At 47.3% G+C, this 26,063-nt stretch overlaps 1 long non-coding RNA gene across 1 annotated transcript; it reads left to right on the top strand.

Annotated features, from left to right (window-relative positions):
- Positions 1–1,952: 1,952 nt before the first annotated feature.
- On the top strand, positions 1,953–17,276 carry LOC121062457. Its single transcript, XR_005815565.1, has 3 exons — positions 1,953–2,160; positions 15,165–15,168; positions 17,266–17,276. It is a non-coding gene; the product is annotated as an uncharacterized LOC121062457 (long non-coding RNA).
- The last annotated feature ends 8,787 nt before the right edge of the window (positions 17,277–26,063 follow it).

Below are 26,063 nucleotides of genomic sequence, written 5' to 3' on the forward strand. Positions count from 1 at the left end.
ACATAATACAGTGAGTATTAACAAAACAACAACAGGGTGAAGCATCTTGTTGGAGATTCCTGTGGCTGTTGGTGACCATCCAAACAAAGTGTCCCACCAACGGTGTTTTTCATCTTTCTTTACTCTTTCCATCACTCAATGTATTTTTTCTATATCATGATGGACAGTAATCGGAGCCTTTCATCCATTTTCTCGAACTTGTTTCATCAGCCACTTCAAGTCTTCATGTAACAGTTATTTCTTCACCAGTGTAAGGTTCATTCCAATAGGAGTAGGCAGCAGATCATGAAGCAGAATATAATTGGATGTAACAAGTTGGTAAGAGGTGACAGGAGCTGAGTAACTAAAATCATATCCTAGAATTTTGGTAAAATTACAAACACAAACATTAGAGTGATTACTTGTATTTACAATAGTATTATCTATGCTCATGCAAACACAGCCTTTCCCAATATATACAAGTACAGTTTCAAGGGTTTCATTAGGATGGATCTCGAAGTGGCAAATATTTTGTTCATTGTCAAGACAAGTGTCTTGGGCTTCGAGCGTGTTACTTTTACAGATGAAGCCTTTTTGTTCACACACAATACATGCATTTACATCAATTGCTTGCCACTTTCCTCCCTTTTGATGGGCCCATACTTTACGCTCCTTAGGATAAAGTATAATTCTACTATGATTGAGTCCTAATGCAATGATTGGATATACATTGTATACGGTGGCATTGCTTATGGTAAATATAAAGGCAATAATTTTATCACTTTCTGCATAATAGGTAAAGTTGACTAATTGTCACCATGTTTGAAACTCCTTTTCAAATTCTGAAGCATTATCCCAAATCAATTTTCAAATTTCAGTGGGTAAAGTTCCTCCTTCTCCCTCTCTAATAATAGCTGCTGCTACAGACTGTATCCACAACTGTGCTTGGATGCAGCTCAAGGCAAGGGAAGTATTGCCTTGTTTTTTTCCAAGGGCATTTACAATTAATTGATGATCATTTTCTTCAATTTGTTCCCAGTGGGGTAAAATGTCTGATAGAAGCCATTGACTTGCTCCTAAGGTTGATAAGGATGATTTTATTGGTCGTTCCAATTTCCTTAGGTCGTCTGTAGTAGCAGTTATTCTACTCATTAGGACCTCAGCATCAATGCTATTTAGTATACCTAATCCTGTTCCCAATAACCAAGTTGCATCCTGTGGCATGCGCCGAGATTGTTTCAGAGAACGTCTATGTAACCATGCTAACCAGTCGGTGTAGGCAGTTCTCAAAAAGGTGGTACATTTTGAGTTGATTTCTGAGATATTAATGTGCGCGCTAGCTCTACCCTTTTTAGAGACCAGCTAGAGTTAAAGAGAACTTGTTGTTGTCCCATATTTTTAATTAGGTAAGGTAACCTGTGTTGAAGATGGAAGGAGTTAGACTAATGGGAGGCCAAGTTGGTACATTTTCAAGTATCTGCGGGGGCAGAGGCTTCTTATCCTTTGCAGTCGATGAAGATGTTGCTGTATCAATCATAAATTCAAATAGTAATTCTGTGCCTCTGTAACCCCAAAGACAGTACACAATTATAGGTTTGGTGAAAGTAAAATTGTGCCAGCAATCAGAATTTGGTTCAGTTATTTTATTACAACCGGTATTATAATTTTGTGGTCTGGAAGAATCAGTATAAATTGTCTTCATTTCAGTCGGCCTATTGTAAGTAGACCCATTAGTTATTCGGCAACTGATTTGTATTGTCTGGCCTGAAGTGGCTTGAAGTTCAGCCATTCAAAGAGAATCATTCCAACTCCATTCATCTTTTGAAAATATTTTGTTTCCATGTAAAACTAGAGAGATTTAGGTCCTTTTTGTTTTGAGATGTTTTAGCGCTTGCACTATACTGTGACAATGCATGCTTCCAAGGGTCATTATGAGATGTCACAGTGAAACACCTCAGCTCCATGTACAACCACAGTAGCTAAGTTTAAGTTTTCCCTGGTGGCACGTGTTCCCATAGTCCAGTGTATTTAACATGGGCTTGGGACCACGGCCATTTTGGGTCTTTTTGGCTATGAACCAAAAGGGATTGCATTAAGGTCAGGGTAAAGCATAGCATTATCAATCCAAACTGCTGATTTGTGATTCTCCAGCTGTCCACATGCAGTTCACTCAGGATTCCTGTGAACAAAAAAAGGAAATAAAATATGCTCAGTTGTCGGCGGGGTTAGAAAGAGGGTGAAATAACAATCTTTGACTTCCCATGCGTAGGGATATTTGGGAGTAGTTAGTACTGCTCCAATCTGAGGCATTTTCACTAGCACAGGCTGTCCAGTGTAAAATCCTGTAGGATGTTCTTCTGGTTTATAATAAACCTTTGGGGTGATTGTATTGGTAGATGCACAGAAGGCTTTCACCATCTCTGCCATGTTTGGAACTGCGGCAGTCAAAGGAGTGGTGTTAGCATTTAACTGTCTGTAATCCACTGTAAAATGCCATCGCCTGGTTGGTTTCTTTACCGGCCACACCGGCAAACTGTAAAGTGAATGAGTCCTTTTAATAATGCCTCTTTCTTCCAATTCTGTTACCACCCCGTCAATCCCCATAAGTGCTGCTGATGGCAACAGATATTGCCAAACATTAGTGATTTTAGCGGGGGGTAAGGGTAGAGATGTTTGTAACAGACTCAATCTCACTGTGCCTGAATCCCTTTGATGTGTCGTGAAACTCCACACAGTTCCATCAGGGAGTTTCCACATTTGCCCATGCAGTATGCCAAATCCTAAAATATTAGTATATGCAGCACCGACTAATACTTCTGCCCTGGTTAATTTTTGTTCCTCTGGCAGCCAGAGTGAAATTTTTGTGGTGGGGCATTGTTTTTCCACACCATTGATTCCTGTGAATTTAACCCTGTGTCGACCAGGTGTTATGCCTAGGGTCTGTGCTGTCTCGTGTAATTACTGACATTTGGGCCCCAGTGTCAATAAGAAAGTTTACCAATATTTTTCGGGGTCCAACGGGAATGGCAATGATAGGGTCAGAGTGTTGATTAGAGAGCCATTGAATTGCTAATACCCGCCGAGCAGGTTGGCTCACTGCCCTCCCCAGGGATAGGAGTTTTTTTGCTGAGATTCTGCTTTGTCAATTAGGCTCGGTTGCACTTTCCTTATGGGTTGGGGGTTTTCCGGTTAGGCAATTCTCCCCAGCTGGAATATTTTTCTTACCCAGAGATCGGACTAATGTATGGAGGTCCTCCATAGAGGTGCCACGCGAGATTGGACAGGGTACACCCAAACCTAGGGCCTTATGCCACAACTCACCCCGTTCCTTATTAGGTTTGAACCTCTCTTTGAATTTGGGGTATCTGGGTTTTTGAGTATGGATTTGGCAAATTCGCCAGGAGTGATCTGGGGGCTTAGTACTGGATGAACTAATACAACCCATTCGGCATCCATACTTATTTATGTCTTGTACAAAATCACTCCAGGTGGGAATGAGAGAGTGCGGATTTTGTCTACGACCACAATCACCATCCCTACGAGCAGCTTGTATGCGATCCTGGGTATTTGCTACAAACATCTTAAGGCAATCAGGGAGTCCATTTATGAGAGGGGTTAATCGAGCTGGGTCAATAGAAGCTAACATCAGGGATTTCCTGAATTCATCTCTTTCATATATCGCCTGAATGTAGGCTGCTTTCTGTATCTTGCCACAGAGCCTAGCCACGGTGCCTCCACTCCGCTCTACACTCTGTACTGTTCCTTAGAGTCAGCACACCAGGTTCCCCTAGTGCGATAGCATCTAAGGTTGGAAGCCTAGGGAACGCTCAGGTAACGCAGCTACGCTCCACCCTGAAAGCTTCTTCAGTGCTGTACATTTTCTTTAAAATGTGAATATTAGTTTAATTTTCCTAGTCACTTTAGGCAATTATTCCACAGCAGGTTGAGAGACTGGGTAAAAATTAAGGACTGGAACAACAAAGGACCTCTTGTGGTTGGGGTCTAGTACAGGCCACCTGATCAAGAGGAGCCTGTTGATGAGGCCTTCTTGCTCCAACTACAGGAAGCATTGTGCTCACAGGCTCTCATCCTCCTGGGGGATTTCAACCACCCGGATATCTGCTGGGAAAGCAATGTGGCAGGCAGTGAGCAATCCAGGAGACTCCTGGAGTCCATTGAGGACAACTTCCTCATCCAGGTATTAGACAAACCAACCAAAGGAGAAGCGTTACTGGACTTGGTACTCACCACTGCGGAAGAGCTCATTAAAGAGGTTAAGACTGGAGGCAGTCTGGGCTGCAGTGACCACGCACTGGTTGAGTTTGTGATCTTGAGGGATATGGGCCTGGCTAAGAGAAAAGTCAGAACCCTGAACTTCAGAAAAGCCAACTTCCAGCTGTTCAGAGAATTAGTGGAGGAGATCCCATGGGACACGGTCCTTAGGGACAGACGATCTGATCAGAGCTGGCAACTCTTTAAATATACTTTCCTTGGTGCGCAAGAGCTCTCTATTCCCATATGTAAGAAATCAAGCAGGGAAGGTAGGAAACTGGCATGGCTGAATAAGGATCTGCTGGTCAAACTTAGGCAAAAGAAGGAAATGCACAGACGGTGGAAACAGGGACTGATGTCCTGGGAAGAGTACAGAAATGCTGTCCAGATGTGCAGGGATGGGATCAGGAAAGCCAAAGCACTGACAGAACTAAACTTGGCAAGGGATGCAAAGAATAACAAGAAGGAGCTCTGCAGGTACATTGGCTGAAAAAGAAAGACTAGGGAGAGAGTAGCGCCTCTGAGAAATGAAGACAGAGAACTGGTAATGACAGATGTGGAGAAGGCAGAGGTCCTTAACAACTTCTTTGCCTTGATCTTCACTGGTGGTCAGATTTCCCACATCTCTCGTGTCCCCGAACCTCTAGGCGGGGGCTGGGGGAGTGGAGTCCCTCCCACTGTAAGTGAAGAGCAAGTTCGGGACTTCCTGATGCAACTTAGAAACTACAAGTCTATGGGCCCTGATGACGTGCATCCCAGGGCCCTGAGGGAATTGGCTGATGTAGTCGCCAAGCCACTCTCTATAATATTTGAAAAATCATGGCAGTCAGGCAAAGTCCCCAGTGACTGGAAAAATGGAAACATCACTCCCATTTTTAAAAAGGGTAGAAAGGAAGACCTGGGGAACTACAGACCGGTGAGCCTCACCTCTGTGCCTGGGAAGACCATGGAACAAATCCTCCTGGAGGCAATGTTAAGGCACGTGCAGGACAAGGAGGAGATCCAAGACAGCCATCATGGCTTTGCCAAGAGTAAATCGTGCCTGACCAATCTGGTGGCCTTCTATGATGGAGTGTCTGCATGAGTTGACAAGGGAAGACTGACTGATGTCATCTACTTGGACTTCAGTAAGGCCTTTGACAGGATCCCACAGGACATCCTAATCTCTAAATTGGAAAGATATGGATTTGAAGGGTGGACCATCTGGTGGATAAGGAATTGGCTTGATGGCTGCACCCAGAGAGTAGTGGTCAATGGTTCTATGTCCAGGTGAAGGCCGGCAACGAGTGGTGTCCCTCAGGGGTCTGTCCTGGGACCGGTGCTTTTCAATATCTTCATCAATGACATAGACGATGGGATTGAGTGCACCCTCAGCAAGTTTGCAGATGACACCAAGCTGAGTGGTGCGGTTGATACAAAAGAAGGAAGGGATGCCATCCAAAGGGACCTGGACAGGCTGGAGAAGCGGGCCCACGTGAACCTAATGAGGTTCAAGAAGTTCCAAGTGCAAGGTGCTGCACCTGGGTCGGGGCAATGCCAGTCAGGAGTACAGACTGGGAGAAGAATTCACTGAGAGCAGCCCTGCGAAGAAGGACTTGGGGGTTCTGGTGGACGAAAGACTCGATATGAGCCAGCTGTGTGCACCTATTAAACTGTCTTTACCTCAACCCACAAGCTTTTACTTTCTTTTCCTGATTCTCTCCCCCATCCCAGTGGGGGGGCGAGGGTGAGTGAACGGCTGTGTGGTGCTGTGGTGGTTTTACTCGGGTGGGCAGCCGAGTTCCACCATGGCCTCTCTCTCACTCCCCCTTCTCAAAGGGAAAGGGGGAGAAAATACGATGCAAAAGGCTCAAGGGCTGAGATAAGGACAGGGAGATCACTCAACAATTATTGTGACAGGCAAAACAGACTCAGCATAGGGAGACAGTAAGATTTATTGCCTATTGCTAACATGCTAGAGAAGTGAGAAACAAAGGAAAGAAACCAAAAACGCCTTCCCCCCCCATCTTTCCTCTTCCACCTCCTCCCCCCGAGCGGCGCAGGGGAACGGGGGAATGGGGGTTGTGGTCAGTCTATAGCGCTGCTTCTCTGCTGCTCCTTCTCGGTCACTCTTGTCCCCTGTGCTGTGGGGTCCCTCCCACGGGATGCAGTCCTTGCCAAACTGATCCGGCGTGGGCCTCCCGCAGGCAGCAGCTCTTCAAGAACTGCTCCACATATGGGTCCATACCACGGGGTTCATCCCTCAGGAGCAAACTGCTCCAACCTGGGTCCCCCACGGGCAGCAGCTCCTGCCAGGTCACCTGCTCCTTCGTGGTCTCCTCTCCACAGGCTACAGGTCCGGCCCAGAATCTGCTCCGGGGGGAGTCCTCCACAGGCCGCAGCCTCCGTCAGTGCAGGTCCACCTGCTCCACCGTGGTCTCCTCCACAGGCTGCAGCGTGGAACCCTGCTCCACCGTGGTACTCCATGGGCTGCAGGGGGACAGCCTGCTTCACCATGGTCCTCACCACAGGGGACTTCTGCTCCGGCACCTGGAGCACCTCTCCCCCTCCTTCTTCACTGACCTTGGTGCCTGCAAGGCTATTTCTCACTCCTCTCACTCTCCCAGCTGCTGTGTATCGCATTTTTTTTTCCCCTCTTTCTTAAATATGCTCTCACAGAGGCGCAAACAACATCGCTTCTTGGCTCGGCTCTGGTCAGCAGCAGGGCCCTTACCTAACATGGGGCAGCTTCTAGATTCTTCTCACAGAAGCCACCCCTGTGGTCCCCTGCTACCTGCCACGTAAACCCACTACAGGTGCTTTGCTGCCTGATGGGGTAAACCACAAGAACTCACATGGAGGAAAGGGTGTGCTTGTTAATTGTTTCTATAGTAAGGTTCCTGAAGTGCAAAAATGATGGCCATACTGAGTACAAATACAGCATTAAGGTCACGGTCAGTGTAATATGAGCACATATTATATGAGCACTGCATACAAACTGGCAAAACCAGAAACAAACTTAGGCCAGACCCCAGGGATGATAAGCAATAAGAAAGGAATTAAGAAAAACAACCTTGAAAGTACATAACACAACATTGTGAATGAAAAAAATCTACATTGTGACCAGCAACAATTAAACTAATGAAATGCTTATAACAAATCTTGTTTTAACATTCTCTGATCATATCTGTCGTTATCTCAACCCTTCATGCCAAAAGGTGCCAAAAGGTGCCCAAAAGTACCCCTTTAGGTATGTCATTGCCAATTCCCTAGCCATTGGGCAGCTCCAGCCCATACACCATAGGGGTCAGTATAAACTTTGTTGGCTCCAGCTTCAAAGGCTCGGGTGACAGCCGGTAACTCAGCTAATTGGGTGGAACCCTTAATTTACTCCGTTAACTCTGCTTTTCTGTCTGCAGAAATAGCTGTGGCTTTACCGAACCAAACTCCATTTTGCAAGTGAGCACTTCCATCTGTAAACCATACTCCTAAAGTATGGGGCAGGGGCAGGTGACATTATAAGTGGGGGTCTGCTACAGGTCACCCGACGAGGAAGACCAAGAAGATGAGGCCCTCTATAGACAGATAGAAGCAGCCTCAAGTTCACAAGCCCTGGTCCTCATGGGGGACTTGAACCACCCTGATATCTGTTGGAGGGACAGCACAGCAGGGCATAAGCAATCCAGGAGGTTCCTGGGATGAGACTGATGATAACTTCCTTCTCCAAGTGATAGAGGAGCCAATGAGGAGACGTGCTATGCTGGACCTCGTTCTCACCAACAAGGAGGGGCTGGTGGGGAATGTGAAGCTCAAGGGGAGCCTCGGCTGCAGTGACCATGAGATGGTGGAATTCAAGATCCTTACAGCAGTGAGGAGGGCGCACAGCAAGCTCGCAACCCTGGGAGGAATACAGAGCAATTGTCTGAGCAGCCAGGGATCAAGTTAGGCAAGTGAAATCCCAGATAGAATTAAATTTGGCCAGGGACTTCAAGGGCAACAAGAAAAGCTTCTATAAGTACATCAGTGATAAAAGGAAGACTAGGGAAATTGTGGGCCCTCTCCGGAAGGAAGCAAGAGACCTGGTCACCCAGGATATGGAGAAGGCTGAGGTACTCAATGACTTTTTTGCCTCAGTTTTCACCTGCAAGTGCTCTAGCCTCACCGCCCAACTCACAGAATCCAAAGGCAGAGACTGGGAGAATGAAGATTTGCCCACTGTAGGAGAAGATAAAGGTCAAGACCATCTAAGGAACCTAAAGGTGCATAAGTCCATGGGACCTGACGAGATGCATCTGCAGGTCCTGAGGGAACTGGCAGATGAAGTTGCTAAGCCACTATCCATCATATTTGAGAAGTTGTGTCAGTCCAGTGAAGTTCCCACTGACTGGAAGAGGGGAAGCACAAACCCCATTTTTAAAAAGGGAAAAAAGGAAGACCCGGGGAACTACAGTCAGTATCACCGCTGTGCCCAGCAAGGCCATGGAGCAGATCCTCCTAGAAACTATGCTAAGGCACATGGAAAATAAGGAGGTGATTGGTGACAGTCAACATGACTTCATGTGCTGGGTCTGGCTGGGATGGAGTTAATTTTCCCTGCAGCAGCCCATACAGTGCTGTGCTCTGCACTTGTAGCTAGAACAGCATTGGTATCACACCAGTGTTTTGTCTATTGCTGCACAATATTGGAACCCATCAGGACTCTCTCCAAACCCCCATAGCATGACTCACTGTTGTGGTTTAGCCCGGCTGGCAGCCAAACACCACACAGCCGTTCGCTCACCCTCCCCCCTCCCTCTCCGGGATGGGGGAGAGAAACGGGAAAGTGAAGCCTGTGAGTTGAGATAAAGACAGTTTATTAAGACAGGAAAAATAATAACAATAATAATAATAATAATAATAATAGTATTAATAGTAATAATGTGTACGAAATAAGTGATGCACAGTGTACAAGAAGGGCATTGGACATTGAGGTGCTGGAGTACTTCCAAAGAAGGGCAATGAAGCTGGTGAAGGGTCTGGAGAACAAGTCCTATGAGGAGAGGCTGAGGGAGCTGGGGTTGTTTAGCTTGGAGAAAAGAAGGCTCAGGGGAGACCTTATTGTACTTAACAATTACCTTAAAGGAGGTTGTAACATGGTGGGGATTGGGCTCTTCTCTCAAGCACCAAGTGATAAGATGAGGGGAAATGTCCTCAAATTGCGCCAGGGGAGGTTTAGGTTGGATATTAGGAGAAATTTCTTTATGAAAGGGTTGTGCGGCATTGGAATAGGCTGCCCAGGGAAGTGGTTGAGTCACCATCCCTGGAGGTCTTCAAGAAATGTGTAGATGTAGAACTTAGTAGCGTGGTTTAGTGGTGGACTTGTCAGTATTAGGTTAAAGGTTGTACTAGATGATCTTAGAGGTCTTTTCCAACCGGAATGATTCTATGATTCGATGATTTTAATATCTCACGTTTGCCATTGCACTGTTGAGTCTCTTACCACCTCCGGACAGGGAGAGGATACTGGAAGTCCCCAATCAAAACAGTTGGTGTGGGCTGGAGTTCTGTAAATCCATTTTCCCTGCCGGCAGCCAGCAAGATGATCCATGCAAGCCTCTGAGGTAGTCCCATCTGGGTCGCCAAAAGCTGTTGTCTGATAAAATGTTCAGATTCGTTACCTGGTGTGCAATAAGCCAAATACACAAACTAGGTTGAGATATTGTTTATTTCAGAGTTGTGCAAGTCTGGGTACCAGGTGGTTTTCCACAAAGCTGGCCCTACTCCAGACTTTCTGTTGATTTTTATACAGTTCTACACAGTCATTATCATATTAGTACATCCCACTAAATTCTAACTGGTTAGTGATTTACATATAGTTGCCCAATCTTATCTAGAAAATCTATTCTATGCTCATGGGAAGGGTCTTCACCTGCGCTGGGCTTGTCCTGAACTGTGGGTGTGTTTTTTAGCATTATAATGACATTACAATGAGAAAAATTTACCTTCAGACCTTACTGTTCCTCTTCTTCTGCCAACTTGTCCTAATTCCGCTTGGCATGCTGATTACCACAACCAAGTTCCTTATATTCCAAGATATTCTACACAATAGATAATGCTAGTTCTACATTCCTACAATCCAGGTTATCGAACAGTGACTGGACCTAATAATAGTTGCTCTTCTGAAGCCTGGAAATGGTTGACTTCTTGGTTTCCAGATCTAAATTTCTGGGTAAAGAAAATTTTAGTTGTACTAATTACAGCAGTAGCTTTCTTTGTTTGTATCTACATGTTAATACAATGTACATTTAAATGTTGCTCAAAATTAGCAAATGTTGAAATGAAAAGATAAGACTTATCTAACTTTAGGAGGTTAGATAAGTCTCAAAGGGGGGAATTATGATACCAGTAAATAGATATTTTTTTTTGTGAAAGAGAAAAAATATGTACTTTGAGGAAATGGCAAGATGACCCAGGCCTTGGAGATGTCTAAAGGATGATTAGCTGAGGAACTGCTAATCAGGAAGACCATTATGTTGACATTCTTGAGGGAAACATTCTGATGTGTGCCCTTGAATATGTCACCCATCAATGTAATGTGAGTAGCTGGCTGAAAACAAAGATTAGGAGTATTCTAATGTGAACTATCCTCATTATAATTGTAAAAATTATGCCCCTAGGCTGGGAGACCCCAGCCCAACAAGGGACCCTTCCTCCTCTGATGATGCACAGAACGATTCCGTCATGTCAGCAGTATGCTAATAATGTAACCAATTGGAGGCTAAGGGATTGTGCAAACATGTAAATGTATTGATAAGGGATGGTATAAAGAGTGGCGCAGAAAGTCTTATGGTGTGCCAGCTTTGTGGGAAGCCACCTGGTACCCAGAAATTCTGAATTAAACATTATCTCGACCTAGTGTTACCAGGGCAACTATAATTAGATTGATAACTTCTTACCATATGCATTATTAAGAGAATGCCTTTCTGAATATAATACCCCCATATTAAAGACATTAAGGAGTTTTCTGGGAATGGCTGGCTGGTGTAGGTTGTGGATTCTGAATTATGGGTGGATGGCTAAACCCATATATGAAGCTGTTAAAGGTCCAAGGGAACTATTAGAATGGACCTTGGAATGCAGGACTTCCTACCCTAACCAAACCTTTTGAACTGCTTATCCATGAAAAGGGGCATGAGGCGTTGGGAGTAATAACACAATATTTAGGAGACTGGAGAAGACCTGTAGCTTATTTCTCAAAACAGCTGCATAAAGTGAGTTCGAGGTGGTCTGGGGGTGTTGGTCGATGCTCGCCTGAACATGAACCGGAAGTGTGCTTAGGTGGCCAAGAAGGCCAACGGCATCCTAGCTCTTATCAGGAATAGTGTAGCCAGAAGAACCAGGGAGGGGATCATACCCCTGTACTCAGCTCTGGCGAGGCTACACCTCGAGTACTATGTCCACTTTTGGGCCCCTCACTACAAGAAGGACATCAATGCCCTGGAGCACGTCCAAAGAAGGGCTACAAAGCTGGTGAAGAGTCTGGAACACAAGTCTTATGAGGAGTGGCTGAGGGAATTGGGGTTGTTTGGTCTGGAGAAGTGGAGGCTCAGGGGAGACCTTATTTCTCTCTACAACTACCTGAAAGTAAGCTGTGGGGAGCTAGGGGTCAGCCTCTTCTTGCAGATAACTAGGACTAGAGGGAATGTCCTCAAGTTGCGCCAGAGGAAGTTCAGGTTGGAAATTAGGAGACATTTCTTCTGAGAAAGAGCGGTCAAGCATTGGAAAGTGTTGTACAGGGAGGTGGTGGTGTCACTGTCCCTGGGGGTGTTTAAGGAAAGATTGGACGTAGTGCTTAGGGACATGGTTTATTGGGTGATACTGGTGGTCGGGGGTTGGTTGGACCAGATGATCTTGGAGGACTTTTCCAACCTTAATGATTCTGTGATTCTGTGATTCAAAGATGAAAATCACCAAAATTAATAGACTATAAGTTTATACTATGAGATTGTATAAATTGAAGTATCTCTCTGTTACTGTGTCTACCTGATATCTATCTATATATACTTTTTGTGTAAAGATATGTTTCATTAAGTTAGAAAATGAGGGGGTTAAACGTAATGACTGTCCTTTGTTAGTTGAGAAGCCAGGGAATGAAGGCAAACGAGAAGTGTTTTTGGGTACCTAGAGCCAGAACACCCATTTTGAATTGATAGCTTCATGTGGGTTTTCTGCACTTGTAGCTAGAACAGCATTGGTATCACACCAGTGTTTTGTCTATTGCTGCACAAAATTGGAACCCATCAGGACTCTCTCCAAACCCCCATAGCATGACTCACTGTTGTGGTTTAGCCCGGCTGGCAGCCAAACACCACACAGCCGTTCGCTCACCCTCCCCCCTCCCTCTCCGGGATGGGGGAGAGAAACGGGAAAGTGAAGCCTGTGAGTTGAGATAAAGACAGTTTATTAAGACAGGAAAAATAATAACAATAATAATAATAAATAATAATAGTATTAATAGTAATAATGTGTACGAAATAAGTGATGCACAATGCAATTGCTCACCACCCGTTGACCGATGCCCAGCCTATCCCCGAGCAGCCGGCCCCCCCTCCACCCCGGCTAGCCACCCCTATATATTGTTCAGCATGACGTCAGATGGTATGAAATACCCCTTTGGCCAGTTTGGGTCAGCTGTCCTGGGTCTGTCCCCTCCCAGCTCCTGCTGCATCCCTAGCCTGCTCGCTAGCAGGACAGAGCGAGAAGCTGAAAAGTCCTTGGCTTGGTGTAAGCACTGCTCTACAACAATTAAAACATCAGCATGTTATCAGCGCTCTTCTCATCCCAATCCAAAACATAGCACCCTGCCAGCTACTAGGAGGAAAATTAACTCTGTCCTAACTGAAACCAGGACAGATATCCACCCCTTATTCCATACCATTTATGTCATGCTCAGGTTACACTCTTTCCAATACCTTCTAATTAATCACCATTTTCATCTATGATATATAGCAACCATGGTAGTGATGACATACAGTGTTATATGATAATTAACATACTACAATTCAACTCATGGGCTATTCTCACCCAATATTAGGTCCCCTTGAGGTACACACCGGACCTCCCCATTCTTTTGCATTACCCACCAAGTGCATCCAGGTCCCTGGGCAAAAGCAATCCCACGAATGGGCTTGCCTTTTCCTGAGGCAGGAGTAGCCCAGACTGTCTTCCCCAGCATGTTTCTTACGTGCACTACAGGAACTTTATCCCCTTCTACAGTGCGTAACAGGTTTGATTGGGCAGGTCCAGCTCGGTTGGCAGATCCTCTAGTATTGACTAACCACGTGGCCTTTGCCAAATGTGTATCCCAATTTTTGAATGTCCCAGCACCCATTGCTTTCAGTGTAGTCTTTAACAGTCCATTGTATCGTTCAACTTTCCCGGAGGCTGGTGCATGATAGGGGATGTGATACACCCACTCAATACCATGTTCTTTGGCCCAAGTGTCTATAAGGTTGTTTCGGAAATGAGTCCCATTGTCTGACTCAATTCTTTCTGGGGTGCCATGTCGCCATAGGACTTGCTTTTCAAGGCCCAGGATAGTGTTCCGGGCGGTGGCATGGGGCACAGGATATGTTTCCAGCCATCCGGTGGTTGCTTCCACCATTGTAAGTACGTGGCGCTTGCCGTTGCGGGTTTGGGGGAGTGTGATGTAATCAATCTGCCAGGCCTCTCCATATTTGTATTTCAGCCATTGTCCTCCATACTAAAGAGGCTTTGACCGTTTGGCTTGCTTGATTGCAGCACATGTTTCACAATCATGAATAACCTGTGCTATAGTGTCCATGGTCAGGTCCACCCCTCGGTCACGAGCCCATCTGTATGTTGCATCTCTACCGTGATGGCCTGAGGTGTCATGGGCCCATCGGGCTATAAATAATTCACCTTTATGTTGCCAGTCCAGGTCCACCTGAGCCACTTCAATCTTAGCAGCCTGATCCACCTGCTGGTTGTTTTGATGTTCTTCAGTAGCCCAATTCTTGGGCACATGAGCATCTACATGGCGTACCTTTACAACCAGGTTCTCTACCCGGGCAGCAATATCTTGCCACAGTGCAGCAGCCCAGATGGGTTTGCCCCGGCGTTCCCAGTTGTTCTGCTTCCATTGCTGTAACCACCCTCACAGGGCATTTGCTACCATCCATGAATCAGTATAGAGATAGAGAACTGGCCGCTTTTCTCGTTCAGCAATATCTAAGGCCAGCTGAATGGCTTTCACTTCTGCAAACTGACTCGATTCACCTTCTCCCTCAGCAGCTTCTGCAACTCGTCGTGTAGGACTCCATACAGCAGCTTTCCATCTCCGATGCTTTCCCACAATACGACAGGACCCATCAGTGAACAGGGCATATTTCTTCTCATTTTCTGGTAGCTTGTTGTACAGTGGGGCTTCTCCAGCACGGACCACCTCCTCCTCTGATGATATCCCAAAGTACTTGCCTTCTGGCCAGTCCATAATCACTTCCAGGATTCCTGGGTGACTGGGGCTTCCTATTCGAGCCCGCTGAGTAATCAGTGCAACCCACTTGCTCCATGTAGCATCAGTTGCATGATGTGTAGAGGGGACCCTTCCTTTGAACATCCAACCCAGTACCGGCAGTCGGGGTGCCAGGAGGAGCTGCGCTTCAGTACCGACCACTTCCGAAGCAGATCGAACTCCCTCATATGCTGCCAATATCTCCTTTTCGGTTGGAGTATAGCGGGCCTCAGATCCTCTGTATCCCCGACTCCAAAACCCCAGGGGTCGACCTCGAGTTTCCCCAGGTTCTTTCTGCCAGAGGCTCCAGGTGGGACCATTCTCCCCGGCTGCGGTGTAGAGCACATTCTTTACATCTGGTCCTGTTCGGACTGGCCCAAGGGCTACTGCATGAACTATTTCCTGCTTAATTTGTTCAAAGGCTTGTCGTTGCTCAGGGCGCAATTCAAAAGCATTCTTCTTACGGGTTACTTGGTAGAGCGGGTTTACAATCAGACTGTAATTTGGAATATGCATTCTCCAAAACCCCACGACACCTAGGAAAGTTTGTGTTTCCTTCTTGCTAGTTGGTGGAGACATAGCTGTTATTTTGTTGATCACATCCATTGGGATTTGACGACGTCCATCTTGCCATTTTATTCCTAAAAACTGGATCTCTCGTGCAGGTCCTTTATTTTGTTTTATGGCAAAACCGGCCTTCAGAAGGATTTGGACTATTTTCTTCCCTTTCTCGAAAACTTCCTCTGCAGTGTCACCCCACACAATGATGTCATCGATGTACTGCAGGTGTTCAGGAGCCTCCCCCTGCTCCAGCGCAGACTGGATCAGTCCATGGCAAATGGTAGGGCTATGTTTCCACCCCTGGGGCAGCTGATTCCAAGTATATTGGACTCCCCTCCAAGTGAAAGCAAACTGTGGCCTGCACTCTGCTGCTAGAGGGATGGAGAAAAATGCATTAGCAATATCAATTGTGGCATACCACTTGGCTGCCTTTGATTCCAGTTCGTACTGGAGTTCTAGCATGTCCGGCACTGCAGCACTCAGCGGTGGCGTGACTTCGTTCAGGCCACGATAGTCCACTGTTAGTCTCCACTCACCATTAGACTTTCGCACTGGCCATATGGGACTATTGAAGGGTGAATGAGTCTTGCTGATCACTCCTTGGCTCTCCAGTTGACGAATTAGCTTATGGATGGGAATCAGGGAGTCTCGGTTGGTGCGATATTGCCGCCGGTGCACAGTTGTGGTAGCGATTGGCACCTGCTGTTCTTCGACCTGCAGCAACCCCACAACAGAAGGGTCCTCCGAGAGACCGGGCAAGGTAGACAACTGTTTAATGTCCTCTGTCTCTAAGGCAGCTATGCCAAAAGCCCACTGGAGCCCTTTTGGGTCCTTGAAATATCCTCTTCTCAGATAGTCTATGCCAAGGATGCACGGAGCATCCGGGCCAGTCACAATACGGTGCTTTTGCCACTCATTTCCGGTTAGACTCACTTCAGCCTCCAATACAGTTAACTGCTGGGATCCCCCTGTCACTCCATAAATACAGATGGGTTCTGGCCCTTTATAGCTTGTTGGCATTACAGTACACTGTGCAGCAGTGTCTACTAAAGCCTTATACTTTTGTGCGTCTGATGTGCCAGGCCATCGAATCCACACAGTCCAATAAACTCGATTGTCCCTTTCCTCCCCCTGGCTGGAGGCAGGGCCCCTCTAGTCCTGGTCAGAATCTTCATTTCTGTGTCTGGAGGACTGCCTGCTGGAAGTTGGAGCAGCAAGCTTCTCAGAGAACCACTTTTGTTTTTCCTTGCAACTCACGTACCTGTGCCTCTAGAGTCACAGTAGATTTTCCATCCCATTTTCTCATGTCCTCTCCATGGTCACGTAGGTAAAACCACAGGGTGGCACGGGGTGTGTACCCACTATATCTTCTTCCTTGAACAGAAGGACGCTTAGCCCTGATCGCTGAGACACTGGTTTGTACAGGTGGGGAGGAAAATAAACTCTCTTTAAGTTGGTGGACCTCTTCAGAAACTTTTTCCACAACTGAGACGCAGGCCTGCAGGGAAGAGGAGAGACTTTCTTCATACTGCCTGAATTGTTTAGCCAGTTCATCCACTGTGGGTTCCTCATGGTCTTTCCAGGTCATTACCGCCAATGAGCTGGCATATAATGATGGTGCACTCCGTACAAACTTCCGCCACATGGGTTGTGTACACTTGACTTCATCTGGATCTGTGGATATTTGTTCGTTGTCTAGGTCCCTATAAATCACCTCCCGTACGGCTAATTCCCTCAGGTACTGGATTCCCTTTTCCATGGTGATCCACTTGCCTGGTAAACACACAAGTTCTTCTTTGAAGGGATACATTTCTTCACACCTGACAGGAGACACCTCCAGAGGCTGAAGCCTTTTGCTCCATTTCCAATAGCTTTGTCAATGCCCTCATCCCTAGCAAGGGATCACAAGCCACCTGGCTTCCCTGCCCTCTAATTCCAGACCATTGGCTCCGGTGTCCCAGCACCAGAGCAGCCAGGTGACAAGCTGTTCACCTATACAGCGACCAAAATCTTTTCGCACATCTCGTAGCTCACGCTGGTATAGGGTTCGGGAAGTTACTGTTGATTTTTTGACATCCTCATCCTCATCTTCATCCTCCTGCACATTTGATGGCCCAGCCTCGTCTTCTCTATACCTAGACCTAGCAGAAGACTGTCTGCGTTCTAAACGACCTGAGTCTCTATACCATTTTTTCACCTTGTCTACAGGGGCAACTTGCACTGCTACAGCTCGTTTCTCTGACCCAGCCACAGGGTCTGCCACAGGGGTTGGAATACCCTCTGCAGGGGCAACTTGCACTGCTACAGCTCGTTTCTCTGACCCAGCCACAGGGTCTGCCACAGGGGTTGGAATACCTGGACTTACCCCTGTAACCTGTGCACACAGCCGTTCGCTCACCCTCCCCCCTCCGTCTCTGGGATGGGGGAGGGAAATGGGAAAATATCGCACCAACTCAGACTCCCTGATTCCCATCTATAAGCTAAATGGTCAACTGGAAGCCAAGGAGTGATCAGCGAGACTCTCTCACCCTTTAATAGTCCCATATGGCCAGTGCAAAAGTCTAATGGCGAGTAGAGGCTGTCCTTTGTTAGTTGAGAAGCCAGGGAATGAAGGCAAACGAGAAGTGTTTTTGGGTACCTAGAGCCAGAACACCCATTTTGAATTGATAGCTTCATGTGGGTTTTCTGAAGCCTGGCAATGGATTCTTGGTTTCCAGATCTAAAGTTGTTGGCAAAGATCTAAATAAACCTAGAAAGTGATGAGACTCATCTAATATGAATTACATAAGTCTCAAAGGGGGGAACTATCTGGCAACTATCATTAGGTCCAGTCAATGTTCTGTAACCTGGTATGGTGGTTTTACTCAAGTGGGTAGCTGAGGTCCAATGCAACCACTCTCTCACTCCCCCTCCTCAAAGGGAAAGGGGGAGAAAATAAAATGAAAAGGGCTCAAGGGCTGAGATAAGGACAGGGAGATCACTCAACAATTATTGTCACAGGCAAAACAGACTCAGCATAGGGAAATTAGAGAAATGTATTACCTATTACTAACAAGCTAGAGCAGTGAGAAACTCAAAACAAACTGAAAACACCTGCCTTCCCCATCCACTCTCTTCTACGTCCTCCCCCCGAGTGGCGCAGGGGAATGGGGGAATGGGGGTTGTGGTCAGAGAGCTGCTGGGAGAGCAGACTTTGGCCTCTTCGGGGATCTGCTTGGTAGAGTCCCATGGAATAATGCCCTGAAGGGAAGAGGGGCCCAAGAAAGCTGGTTAATATTCAAGGGTCACCTCCTCCAAGCTTGGGAGCGATTCATGCCAACAAAGAGGAAGTCGGGCAAAAATGCCAGGAGGCCTGAATAGATGAACAAGAAGCTCATGACCAAACTCAGACACAAAAAGGAAGCCTACAGAAGGTGGAAGCAAGGACAGAAAACCTGGGAGGAATACACAGATGTTGTCTGAGCAGCCAAGAAGCAAGTTGGAAAAGCTAAACCCACATGGAATTGAATCCGGCCAGGGGTGTCAAAGACAATTAGAAGGGCGTCTCTTAACAAAAGGAACGGTAACAAAAGGAACGTGAGGGGAAAATGTGGGCCCACTGCTGAATCAAACGGGAGACCTGGTTACACAGGACAGGGGAAAAGGCTGAGGTACTGAATGCCTTCTTTGCCTTAGTGTTTACCAGCAAGACTGGCCTTCAGCAATACCAGGTCCCAGAGGCCAGGCTGAAAGGCTGGAGCAAGCAAAATGTACCCTGGATGGAAGAGAATCAGGTCAGGGAATACTTAAGCAAACTGGACATGCATAAGTCCGTGGGCCCTGATGGGATATACACACAAGTGCTGAGGGAGCTGGCAGATGTCATTCTGCTGACACTCGATGATCTTTGGTCAATCACAGCGACTGGGAGAAGTACCTAAAAACTGGAGGAAAGAAAATGTCACTCTTGTCTTCAAGAAGGGCAAGAAGGAGGACCCAGGAAACTACAGGCTGGTCAGCCTCACCACCTTCCCTTCTCATCCAAGAGAGGGAGGGGGGAGGGTGAGCGAACGGCTGTGCGGTCCTTAGCTGCCAGCCGGGTTGAAACACAACAGTCCTTTTGGCACCCAACCTGGGGCTCGAAGGGTTGAGATAACGACAGATCTGACCAAAGCGTGTTAAAACAAAACTGTTATAAGCGTTACATCAGTTTAATAATTGCTAATCACAATGCCGATTTTTGTGATCTCAGATCTGCTGTGCCTGTTTACCGAACTGAGTTAAAGAGCACATTACTTAGTGTATGTGTTCCCTGTCGTGCTGTTTATCCTTTCCGGGCCCTGGTTTAAGATCATTATTTTACTGTGCGGTATAACACTGGCTTATGATATGATGAAATTGCTGTTCATGAGACTAACCTGGTATTTGTACTCAGCACTGTCGTCGACTCTATACTTTGGAAACCATATCTCGGAAACTATTAACAATTACACCTATTGCCTTTTTTCGTCAGGGAGCCCATCTATGGAGGGGACAGGGAGAGATGTTTTTTCCCACTTGTTCACTCTCCCTTTCTCCTTCACCTCCCTCTTCTCCTCCAGGCGAGTTACGATAGCTTTTCAAAACTTTGAATATCCTTGGGATGTTCAGACCAGCATGTTGTTACTGTTATGTCTCCTGAATGCACTTCAGGTTTTGTTTAAGGTTAAACATCTACTTAGGAATGCCGTCCAGAGATCTGTCCTGAGGTGGGACAGTTATGAGTGCCAGGGAGAGTGAGAGGATATGGGCAGGCATCTAGAGCAGCGGGTACCTCTAGTGCTTTGGAAATTCACCCCTGAACAAGTGCAGAATCCTAAAAAACTGGCAGAATGCTTGAAAAAAGTGTGTCATCACTGTGGCAATTCCAAAGAGAAACAAATCACTGCAACGTGCTGGGTCTTGGCCTCTGCTTACCGAGTCGCAATCGACACCACTATAATGCCAGTGACAGACCCTGCAGCTGGTTCAACACCTGAGACAGGCCCAGCGGCCACTCAAGGCTGAGACAGGTAAACACACTGCAGCAGTGTCAGTTGCCCATGTTTCCAAGATGAAACAATGGATGAGAAAGTCAGGTCGTTTAGAAAGCAGAGGAACTCCTACTCAGACTGGGGAGGAAAAAGAAGACGAGGCAGGCTACTCCGAAGTGGCTGGGCTACTAAAGGAACAGGAAGAGGAAGAGGAAGATATCATAAGAGCATCAATAACTACCCGAGGCCTATCCCAGCGTGAACTATGATATATGCGAAAAGATTTCAGTTGTCGTCCAGGTGAGCACCTTGTCACCTGGCTGCTCCAGAGCTGGGACACCGGAGCCAATTGTCTGGAATTAGAGGGCAGGATAGCCAGATGGCTGGGATCCCTTGCTAGGGACGCAGGCATTGACAAAGCAATTGGAAAAGGACCACAAATCTTCACCCTCTGGAGGCGTCTCCTGTCAGGTGTGAAGGAAGGGTATCCCTTCAAGGAAGATCTTGTATGTCAACCAGGCAAGTGGACCACCATGGAGAGGGGTATCCAGTACCTGAGAGAATTGTCCATGCTGGAAGTGATTTATGATGACCTAGACAACGAAAAGCTATCCAATGATCCAGATGAAGTCAAGTGTACACGACACATGTGGCAGAAGTTTGTAAAAAGTGCACCATCATCATATGCCAGCTCATTGGCAGTAATGACCTGGAAAGACCATGAGGAACCCACGGTGGATGAATTGACTCAACAACTCCGGCAGTACGAAGAAAGTCGCTCCTCTTCCCTACAGGCCTGCGTCTCCGTGTAGTGGGTTTACATGGCAAGGTTTTGGGAGCAGGGGACCACAGGGGTGGCTTCTGTGAGAAGAATCTAGAAGCTGCCCCATGTTAGGTAAGGGCCCCGCTGCTGACCAGAGCCGAGCCAAGAAGCGATGTTGTTTGCGCCTCTGTGAGAGCATATTTTAAAAAGGGGGGGGGGAACGCTGCTACACAGCAGCTGGGAGAGTGAGAGGAGTGAGAAACAGCCTTGCAGGCGCCAAGGTCAGTGAAGAAGGAGGAGGAGAGGTGCCGGAGCAGAAGTCCCCTGCGGCCTGTGGCGAGGACCATGGTGAAGCAGGCTGTCCCCCTGCAGCCCATGGAGTACCACGGTGGAGCAGGGTTCCACGCTGCAGCCTGTGGAGGAGACCACGGTGGAGCAGGTGGACCTGCACTGGTGGAGGCTGTGGCCTGTGGAGGAGCAGATTCCGGGCCAGACCTGTAGCCTATGGAGAGGAGCCCACGCAGGAGCAGGTGACCTGGCAGGAGATGCTGCCCGTGGGGGACCCAGATTGGAGCAGTTTGCTCCTGAGGGATAGACCCCGTGGTACGGACCCATATCTGGAGCAGTTCTTGAAGAGCTGCTGCCTGCGGGAAGCCCACGCCGGATCAGTTCAGGAAGCACTGCATCCCGTGGGAGGGAACCCACAGCGCAGGGGACGAGAGTAACCGTGAAGGAACAGCGGAGACGAAGCGCTATATACTGACCGCAACCCCCATTCCCCCGTTCCCCTGTGCCGCTCGGGGGGAGGAGGTGGAAGAGGGCGGATGGGGGGAAGGCGTTTTTGGTTTCTTTCCTTTGTTTCTCAATTCTCTAGCTTGTTAGTAATAGGCAATAAATCTTACCATCTCCCTACTCTGAGTGTGTTTTGCCCGTCACGATAATTGTTGAGTGATCTCCCTGTCCTTATCTCAACCCTTGATCCCTTTGCATCGTATTTTCTCCCCCTTTCCCTTTGAGGAAGGGGAGTGAGAGAGCAGCTGAGGTGGAACTCGGCTGCCCACCCAAGTAAAACCGCTGTGGAAAAACTTTCTCAAGAGGTCCACCTGAAGCCAGGGATAAAAGAATGGGGGCTTGCTTAATTGTATTAATGATTTCTAAATAAAACAATCGTAATTATCAAAGCCAGGAATGAAGGAATGGGGGCTTGCTTAATCGCATTAAAATAGATATTGCTGAGTGTCTTTTCTTACTAACCAAAATAAGGAGTCTCGGGGCCCCTCACAGAAGATGTTTCCTGACAAAAATGGGGAACCTGTCTCAAAAACCGTCTGAGACCGACCTTGTGGTTTGGACAAGAGCCAAGGAGCAGCTGAGTCTGTACAAAGGCAGGGAGTCAACCAGTGGTGATGAAGAGGAGTTATCGGCCTTCATCCCCACGACCACCCGACGACCACCACCAGAAGGCACTGCGCAGGCGCAGATGGGAGGAGTTTATGGAAATGACTTCTTGGAGCTAATTTTACTACGAAGCGGGGATAGGTTATGAGTATGTATAGGCGTATTGGGAAACTTCATGCATATGTAACTTTTTACTGCATATAACATTTTACTGCATACGAGACGCTGGAGAGCAGCCCCGCAGAGAGGGATCTGGGGGTTGTGGTTGACAGCAAGTTGAATATGAGCCAGCAGTGTGCCCTGGCAGCCAGGAGGGCCAACCGTATCCTGGGATGCATCAAGCACGGCATTGCCAGTCGGTCGAGGGAAGTGATTGTCCCGCTCTACTCTGCGCTGGTGCGGCTTCACCTCGAGTACTGTGTGCAGTTCTGGGCACCACAGTACAAAAAGGACATTAAACTGTTGGAGAGTGTCCAGAGGAGGGCGACGAAGATGGTGAAGGGCCTAGAGGGGAAGACATATGAGGAGCGGCTGAGGTCACTGGGCCTGTTCAGCCTGGAGAAGAGGAGGCTGAGGGGGGACCTCATCGCAGTCTACAACTTCTTCGCGAGGGGGAGTGGAGAGGCAGGTGACCTATTCTCCGTTATCACCAGTGACAGGACCCGTGGGAACGGTGTGAAGCTGAGGCAGGGGAAGTTTAGGCTGCACATCAGGAAGAGGTTCTTCACCGAGAGGGTGGTCGCACACTGGAACAGGCTCCCCAGGGAAGTAGTCACTGCACCAAGCCTGTCTGAATTTAAGAAGAGATTGGACTGTGCACTTAGTCACATGGTCTAAACTTTTGGGTAGAGCTGTGCGGAGCCAGGAGTTGGACTTGATGATCCTTATGGGTCCCTTCCAACTCGGGATATTCTATGATTCTATGATTCTATGATATAACCAAAGCAGGTAGCCGCGTTAAGGTGCGCATGCCTTTGGGAGCTATCCCGCATGCGCCCGGCGCCGAAATAAACCACATACCTACTTTATAACTTATTTGCTTTGAGTTATAGAGTTCTTCCACAGATCATTTTGGCGAGCCAGCCAGGAGGCTCTCTGCCTCCCCACAGGAGTGGCTGCACCACGGACATCCTAGCACGCACCGGGCACACTTCCCTGGAGGAACTCCGCTCCTCGGCCGCTCACTGCGGGGGCAGACAATGACCTGCTGGACTATGGAGAAACGGTATGTGTTTCATTTAGAGAAGAGGCCCCATATTGGGCAGCTGGTAAATCGCGCAGAGAGGTCTGGCGTACAGCATAGACCCAGAGGGGAGGAGGGTACCCTGTATGGTTAAAGGTGTATAAGGTAAATTTGAGGTTACCGTTGCATCTCAGTATTGGGAGCCAGGACGGACCTGCTAAGGACTGTATAAGAAGCGGGAGAAGGGTGAACGGGCCTCTGACAATTGTGACAAGGTTATCAAGATAATATTTGCAGCTGCCGGAGGGATACTAACTGGAATAGTAATAATTACATGTCTTAAATGTCCAGTATTTTGTGTTAAAAGCATTTGTGTAAAAGTATCATTGTGGGGTGAGTCACTCCACAAAGAGCACAGTCAGAAACAATATTTGTTCAGTTGGTTATTGTCATTCTTGTGGGGCCTTTTATGAGATTGTGTGATTGAGTTGTGTGAGACGCAGCATCGCTGCGAAGCGAGTGCGGAGTTCCGATCCGCGGTTCCGTATTCTCCGCGAGGGGAGCGGCCGGAGACGAACGAAGCGTGTGACAGGTTGAATGAATATTTTGTGAAGGAGAAAGACTGGGGAGAATCATAGAGATTTGTAGGAAACGATTTGCGTAGAAACTTAACAAAAGGGAAGCAAAAGCCAAAATACAAGATTGATAGAAGAAGTTGTAAAATGGGAAATACTCAAGGAGGTATTTTGAAAAAGAGTCCTTTAGGCTGTGTACTTACTCATTGGAAAGACATTGTTGGGACTGGAGGTACAGAAAGTAAAAAGACCCTTATCAAATACTGTAGCCAGTGGTGGCCGCTATATAAGTTAGAGGATGGGGCTAAGTGGCCCCTCAATGGGACAATAGACTATAATACTCTTTTAGAGTTAATGCTGTTCTTAAGAAGGTGTCCTGGTTTCAGTTAGGACAGAGTTAATTTTCCTCCTAGTAGCTGGTAGGGTGCTATGTTTTGGATTAGGATGAGAAGAGCGCTGATAACATGCTGATGTTTTAATTGTTGTAGAGCAGTGCTTACACCAAGCCAAGGACTTTTCAGCTTCTCGCTCTGTCCTGCTAGCGAGCAGGCTAGGGATGCAGCAGGAGCTGGGAGGGGACAGACCCCCGACTGCCCGGTATCCTCCTGCACCAGAAAAAAGTCTGCTTCCGCAGTATTACAGGCCCCTCTTCGGTAAGCAGTTGGACAAGAGGGTGGAACAATGTTAATTAAAGTACCCTTTTCCACTACAGATTTGGGGGAATGGAAGAGGGTGGCAAAAGATTATCGGAATGATTCCGTAACTGTGACTAAACATTTTCAATTTATTATAAAACAACATAATCCTGATTGGAAGGACATACAATTACTATTAGATTACATAACTGAAACTGAAAAACAGTTGATTCTAAAGACTGCCGGGAGTTTAGCAGAGGGTTATTATAAAATCATAGGGGAAGATGTCAAGGAATATTTCCCACTACAAGATCCAAAGTGGAACCCTAATAGGACAGCAGAAACGGATAGGTTACAAGCATATCAGGAGTGAGTATCAAAAGGAATGGAAAAGGCCATCCCTAAAGCCATAAATTGGTCCGCTTTATATGCGGTCAAGCAGGGTCCTGCGGAATCCCCTTCTGAATTTCTCGATCAGTTAAGGGACATAATGCACTGAAATACACCATTGGACACTGGATCAGACATAGGAATACAACAATTAGTCTCTTTAGTTTTGGGACAATCGACAGGAGATATCAGGCGGAAGCTTCAGAAACTACGCCAGACTGAAAGTAGGAATTTGGAAGTGTTACTAGATTAAGCCTGGAGGGTGTTCAGCAACAGGGAAGAGGAATATAGGCAGGGACAAAAGAAGTTGATTGCAGTCATCAGGGAGGAGGGGAGGAGGAGGTCGGGGCAGAAACAATCCTGGCTAGGGAAGGATCAGTGTGCCAAATGCAAAAGATTTGGACACTGGAAAAATGAATGCCCGGAAGAAAGGAGAAACGAAAAAGGGAGTCGGAGAAGGGAGGCAGTGGTCGCACCTTTTAAAGTTGATTAGGTGTCCTGGTTTCAGTTAGGACAGAGTTAATTTTCCTCCTAGTAGCTGGCAGGGTGCTATGTTTTGGATTAGGATGAGAAGAGCGCTGATAACATGCTGATGTTTTAATTGTTGTAGAGCAGTGCTTACACCAAGCCAAGGACTTTTCAGCCTCTCTCTGTCCTGCTAGCGAGCAGGCTAGGGATGCAGCAGAAGCTGGGAGGGGACAGACCCAGGACAGCTGACCCAAACTGGCCAAAGGGGTATTCCATACCATCTGATGTCATGCTGAACAATATATAGGGGTGGCTAGCCGGGGTGGAGGTGTGGCCGGCTGCTCGGGGATAGGCTG

This window comes from Cygnus olor, chromosome W (assembly GCF_009769625.2).
Source record: "Cygnus olor isolate bCygOlo1 chromosome W, bCygOlo1.pri.v2, whole genome shotgun sequence".
Lineage (NCBI taxonomy): Eukaryota > Metazoa > Chordata > Aves > Anseriformes > Anatidae > Cygnus > Cygnus olor.